Genomic DNA, 6,975 nt, shown 5'->3' on the forward strand with positions numbered 1-6,975 from the left:
CACTATGGGAAGCCGTTAGAGAGGAAAAGCATTGACACCACCACAGCCGATCGAAACCTCAGTCATTACTGCTCTTTCTCTGTGAGAAATTACTTCCCATTGTCTGTCGGAGCTATCTTACTTGTGATGAAAAACAAGTGTGTTGAAACTTCACAGGAAAGCAATGTGTTCACATCTACTTTACAAAGGAAATGTGTTAAGTGACCTCTGGCATAACCTCACCAGTGGGACTCCAGATAGTTTTTTAAGGGATGCAGAGACATATCTTTCCATTTGTTCCCGCCCTACAGCACTAACTGTATATGGATTGACTTGTTTTTGTAGCCATAGGTGTGAGTAAACTAATTAAATTAGCAGCAAAACTTACCGCCACGTGCTTTAAAGTATCTGTCGAGTGAACACAAGTCAAGGCCATTAACACCTTGAAAACACACTCTCCCGCCCCTTCCTTTGCTCTTAGTGCTCAGAGTATAAATAACACTGTGACTGTTATTTAATGGTTTACAGTCTGCCACCATGGTGATATGAGATACAATAATGTGCCAAAGGTGTTTCCATTAGTCAAAATGCCTCTGTGGTGAAAAGCTTGATACACTGAGCCCACTTTGTCTGTGTGCAGTACTTTGACCCTGCATCAAAGGACACGGTGTGCGAGATATAATGCAATCACTCAAAAAGATCAGAAACAAAAGAGAAAGCCATCACTCTCGCAGTCTGCAGATTTTCTAAAGTGCAGCTTGAGTGCTACAATTCACCTTCTCTTTTCATTTACATACGCTCAGTGGATGAACAGTTTTGAGCAGAATGCCATAAACTACGAAAAATTGCCGCAGCAATGGTAGGTTGAATCGGGATGCAGCAGAACAAATCCTTCATCCTAATTGAACCCTTTGAGAGGAACAAGGTTGTCTCTGACTTGCATGAGGACAAAAAGGTTCAAAATAAATGTTTAAAAATGTTTTTGTTGCATGTGCAGTAAATGAGAGGAAGCCAAGCGACGCACAGGATAGGTGTTCACTTCTATAACATCCTCCGGTGGATTCGAGCCAGCAGGGGAAAATAGGAGGAACAATCGAAGAACTTTTGCCAACTAGTGCTAATGGTACACAATCACAAAGAGGCTGAGATGAAGAGCAACAACGTGAAATGATGTTTACTGCCTGATTTGTGCACAGGAAATATGATCAATGTTTAACAAAAATAAATGTCACCCGACTAATATAATACCAAAAGGAAGTTTCTCAGTCTCAATTTTTAATGTATATAGGATTAAGATCCAGATGAACACGGGAAATATGACACAGAAAATGTCTTTGCATCGTCTGCTCCAACAATCAACAGATTGATCCACATCTGACACCCCCCCACACACACAGACAGACAGACACACACACACACACACACACACACACACACACCGACTATAATAAGTAGTAGTATAATAAGTCTTGTGTTGCATTATGTTTTTGAATTTTGGAAAATTTAATAGTAACTAGAATTACAAAAAAAGGATTAACTGGACTAGAAACTAGCAGATTGAAATGGCAGAGATGAAAATGTGAAATACACTTTTCTAGTTGCCACAATTTAGGAAATACACAAAACAACCCATTTTACAAAATCACTCTAAACCAACTGTGAGTTCAATTGAGACCTAAAAATAGTTCATTTGAAAATGAAAAAAGGAACAATTAAAAAAAAAAGAAAAAGAAAAAAATAAATAGGTGACTGTAGAGTCAGGAAATGATTACTCTTAATACTCTACTACAGCGATTCCCAAAGTGTGGTGCGCACACCCCTTGCTTCTAAGGGGTGCGTGAGAGTAAAAATGTAATGTTGTAATAACTACACCAATACAGTCAGCCTGTCTTTACGTAACGTACGTGTAGTGTAACATTACTAGCTTTAACATTACCTATGTAGGCCGACTAGCTGAAATTGTTTATTTACGCAAATATGCACAACTAGCTAAAATCAGGGAAACTGTCAGGTGGGACATCTAAAGTTATAAGTCATGAAAGAGGAGCGAGAAAGAGTGAGACTGAGGAATCGGAGGCGAGAGAAACGGAGAGATGCGTTGGGCCAGAAGGACCAGGACCGGGAGAAGAAACTGAGCGGGAGACAGAGAAAGGTGAAATGAGGGAGACCGAAAAAGAGGTAAATCAAGAGGATGTATGCTCATCATCCAGGCTAGTGGGGAAAAGAGGCAATGAGAGTGGGCATCAGACTGGAAGAAAACAAAGAAAATGTGATGAAACTTGTTTGGGTCTGGGCTTCACTTGGACTGGCCATGCATATTGCCCAAAGCCACAGTGTGTGGTGTGCAGTGAGGTTCTGGCTAACAGCTGTATGAAGCCCTCTTATCTACGTCCCCACCTGAACACAAAGCATGCCAATGTAAGTCAAAAGCCCCTTACTTTAATTTGGTCATAAAAAGAAAAGATCAAAAAAAGATTGGGGGTGCATCAACCCAGTCAGGATGTAGAAGGGGGTGTGTTGCCTAAAAAGTTTGGGAACCGCTGCTCTACTACATTGCCACCAACCAATGGAAAATATGTAGAAAGCCAATCAGGATGCAGATACAGTACATCATGATAGGTCTTCCCTACATTGTTGCAAGCAGACAGTTTCTCCATCTTTCTTTTGGCTCATCAAGAAGCAACTTATAAATCTCCAACATCAAGTGGGAATCCATCTTGTAAATTATGCTAACTAAATCAGCAACCCTAACTAAAACAGCTGTGATTCTTCTACTGTGACATGTCAAAACGTCTTCTGTGAAAACGACAATGGAGCATCAACTCCAACGGCAGCCAGAAACTGGTGGAAGTCTTCTCCATGTAAAGGAAGGTGTAAATGATCAAAGAATTTTAAAGGAATAGTTTCCTTTCTCCCCTGAAGGCTAGTTAATGGCATACAGACTTGAAAATGAGGGTGCCATTAAAAAAAAGGTGTTGCATTATGACAGTTTCCTAAGATCAAATAAAGACCTTTGAATTATGATGGACTATCACACCAAGATGTCTACTTCAACCATAAGACCTCGTGGATCTTTGAAATGTCTGATGAAAAAAAAAGGGCCTTTTCTAGTTTGTGTGATCTTACTTGGAATCATTAGTGGGTGTAGAGCAGCACTGACGAGGGGTTTCTGTTACTTTAAAACTTATTCCCCCTTTTGTTTCCTTCTACTTCATGTCCACCTATCACACTGCGGCCTTTCATTAAGCAGTCACGTACCACACTCAGTAATTACAGCGGCTGTTTGGCCAACCTGTTTACTATAAAAAGATCACAGAGGAGGTGATGGAGAAGAAGATATTGTGAGGTTTGTTTTAGATGAAAATTACCTGATTATGGCTGATCAAGTCAGGTCTATTTGTGGTCTCATGTATATGTGTAGTTCTTTATGCTTTTCTGTATAACTTCATATCAATGTATAGTATGGATATGTTATTTTCGGTTATCCTGCAATATAGCAGATGGTTTCTCCATCTTTCTTTTGGCTGACATCTTAACACTAAGAAGTAAAGATGCACCGAATGACCGGCTGCTTACCGGAATTGGCCGATTTTCACGTGATTGGCCATGACCGTCGACCGGCAGGTCAGTCTGACATATGCCGATTTTATGCCGGTCAAATGCACTCGGGCGCCGCATGCAACATCAGCATCACACGGGCACACGCACCGCCGCTCCATCAGCCGTTTATGAAATGTCATAAAGTCGTAATTATACACGGCTCTGCAGAGCCGTCTGCTCTACTGATCTCAGGCGAACGGTGAGCCGCTCTCTCTCCCCTCTGAGGCTGAACAACTGGAACATGAAAACCGCACTCACGTGGGTCCTGTGTAATATGACAGCTACAGTTGATCGGAAAATAGCATTGGGCACACTGACTTTGATAAATTTACTGTTTATCAGACCCCAGATGAGACAAGAAGCTAACGTTAGTGAACGCTGCGGTCCCTCTGCCTCTGACGCCCCGCTGCAGGAGACGCTGTATTCCTCCGACACGCTGTATTAACGTTACTGTTTAAAACGCTTTCCAGGTTAGTGGGGGTGCATACTGCTCAAAACCAACATGAAAAACATAGTTATCTTCCCTCAGCGTTTAGTTTTGTTGTTAAACTGTGTGTAAAATGAGCGGTGACGTTAAATCATCTGTTTCAGGTAACAGCCCCCTAGGGTAATGTCTATTTGCTGGATTGTTCCGAGGTAACCGTCGGTAGCTAATGTTAGCAGATAAGCCCGTTGGTAGTGTTCATATTTATGCACAATGACAAATGAAGCAAACTTGCTAAAAAAGGAACTACATGCTGTTTTCAGGTAACGTTACTGTTGACGTTCAAACAGGCATGTGTGTTTTGAGAAATATCTTGATACTGCAAGGCTATATTTATTTTATTTTTATTTGTTATTTATATATTATTTTATTGCCATTACCTGTTTTCATACATACAGAAGTTTAGTTGCTAATTATATAATTTGTTTTAGTTGGATATTGGATGTGAAAAGAAGGAAAAGGTTCTTCCATAACATTGCACTTTAGATGTGTGTGAATTTCCCTTATATAGTTCTATTTTATAGTGATTGATTATCTGTTCAAAAAATTGTCTATGTTCTATGCAAAATGTAACATGTTCTATTAAAGAAAAGATAGAAAATAAATATTTGTGTGTGCTGTAAAGTGGTTAGAAAAAGTGAAATCGGAATCGGCTAAAATCGCTATTGGCAGTTCAAACTCAATGGAAAATCGGAATCGGCCTAGAATATTGTAATCGGTTCATCTCTACTAAGAAGCAACTTATAAATCTCCAACATCATTGTCTCTGACTCATGGAAGTCATTGTAGGATTGTAGGTAGTCTAGCATTCTAATCTAACTAGCATTATGTAGGCTGTGGGTAGAAGCCTGCCATTGGCTTTAGCTGCCTATTTCTGACAGAATTTCATACCCTTCCGCCTTCCTTTGGACACTATTTTGCAAGAGCACCGTCGCTGCATCCTGGGCTTAGCATGGCCCAAGACAACTGTGATTGGTTTGAAAAAATACAAACGGGCTACACTAAGATGTTATTTATATTTTTGATATTTTAATCCAGGTTTACTGAGGGTGTTAAACCTTTCATGTTTTGAGGGTAAGTGGGAATCCATCTTGTAAATTATGCTAACTAAATCAGCAACCCTAACTAAAACAGCTGTGATTCTCCTACTGTGACATGTCAAAACGTCTTCTGTGAAAACGACCATGGAGCATCAACTAGCCAGAAACTGGTGGAAGTCTTCTCCATGTAAAGGAAGGTGTAAATGAGCAAATAATTTTAAAGGAATAGTCTCCTTTCTCCCCTGAAGGCTAGTTAATGGCATACAGACTTGAAAATGAGGGTGCCATTAAAAAAAAAGGTGTTGCATTATGACAGTTTCCTAAGATCAAATAAAGATCTTTGAATTATGATGGACTATCACACCAAGCTGTCTACTTCAACCATAAGACCTCGTGGATCTTTGAAATGTCTGATGAAAAAAAAAGGGCCTTTTCTAGTTTGTGTGATCTTACTTGGAATCATTAGTGGGTGTAGAGCAGCACTGACGAGGGGTTTCTGTTACTTTAAAACTTATTCCCCCTTTTGTTTCCTTCTGCTTCATGTCCACCTATCACACTGCGGCCTTTCATTAATGAGTAAAAGCAGTCACGTACCACACTCAGTAATTACAGCGGCTGTTGTTTGGCCGACCTGTTTACTATAAAAAGATCACAGAGGAGGTGATGGAGAAGAAGATATTGTGAGGTTTGTTTTAGATGAAAATTACCTGATTATGGCTGATCAAGTCAGGTCTATTTGTGGTCTCATGTATATGTGTAGTTCTTTATGCTTTTCTGTATAACTTCATATCAATGTACAGAATGGATATGTTATTTCTGGTTATCCTGCAATATAGCAAACGTGTTTTTTATTGTACAGCATTACCTGTACGTATCTGTATGTTTGAGCACAATGTTAGTGAAGGTTTGTAGTTTGTGTGCCATGTGCTTAAATTAACCTTAAAGCACATATTTGTTTATTAATATTAAAGGTTTACATTACTATCTTATATGGTACTGATACTAGTTGGTTTGTGGTTTTCTGTGCAAAAAAATAATGAAGCTGCCATCTATAGTCTGCTGTGTGCACTGTACTTAGGGGAAACTTGAGAGAAAGGCATTTTACAGAACTGGCTTCTTGAATAATAAGAGGGATGCAGGTAATTATTGGGATTGTCTTTTCCCAGTATTTCATTATTGATATTAGACTCACAGGACTCTGTACCAGGGGCAGAGATAAAACAGATAATAGTCACACACATTGTCAAAGAACAGAAGTAGGACTAACTTTATAACAAAATGCCTGTTTCCCAAAACATTTACAAGACAATTGAAGATTTCCGCTGATGAGTAAAATGTTTCTTTGGTCAAGCAGAGATCAGAAAATATCCTGTCGATGTCGATGGATCAAGTTTATGAGTCTACAATCACCCCCATCTTAAAAGACAAAAACTAAGGGATGTTTGTGTCACGAGAAGCACACTCCCTAGTGCCAGTCGCATGTCATTTGTAGATACTTTAATTACAAGTTTATACACCAGCTACTGTTTTGGTCATGCAACCCGAGTATGAGGAAAGTGATTATTGGCACAAACACAATAAAGGCTGTAGGTTGTAGGTAAATGAAACTTGGTGTCCCAAGTGCAGGTAATGAGGTCAGCATAGCACAGCATCAGAGCATATTAAATCTATATTTTTGTGCACAGACACAGTTGGGGTTGCAAAATGTAATTGAAAACACACCTGTCGAGTCATTTCTGCAGCAGGGGACAGTAACTGGAAAAGCAAGTTCAGTAAAATGAGTTTCTGTTTAATGTTACTTTCTAACCTGTATTTGTTTAGGTATATATACGGATTAAAACAGAAAGTGGCTCCAGCAGCAGTTTGTCTTCC

The sequence above is a fragment of the Sander lucioperca genome, chromosome 1 (genome assembly GCF_008315115.2).
Source record: "Sander lucioperca isolate FBNREF2018 chromosome 1, SLUC_FBN_1.2, whole genome shotgun sequence".
Taxonomy (NCBI): domain Eukaryota; kingdom Metazoa; phylum Chordata; class Actinopteri; order Perciformes; family Percidae; genus Sander; species Sander lucioperca.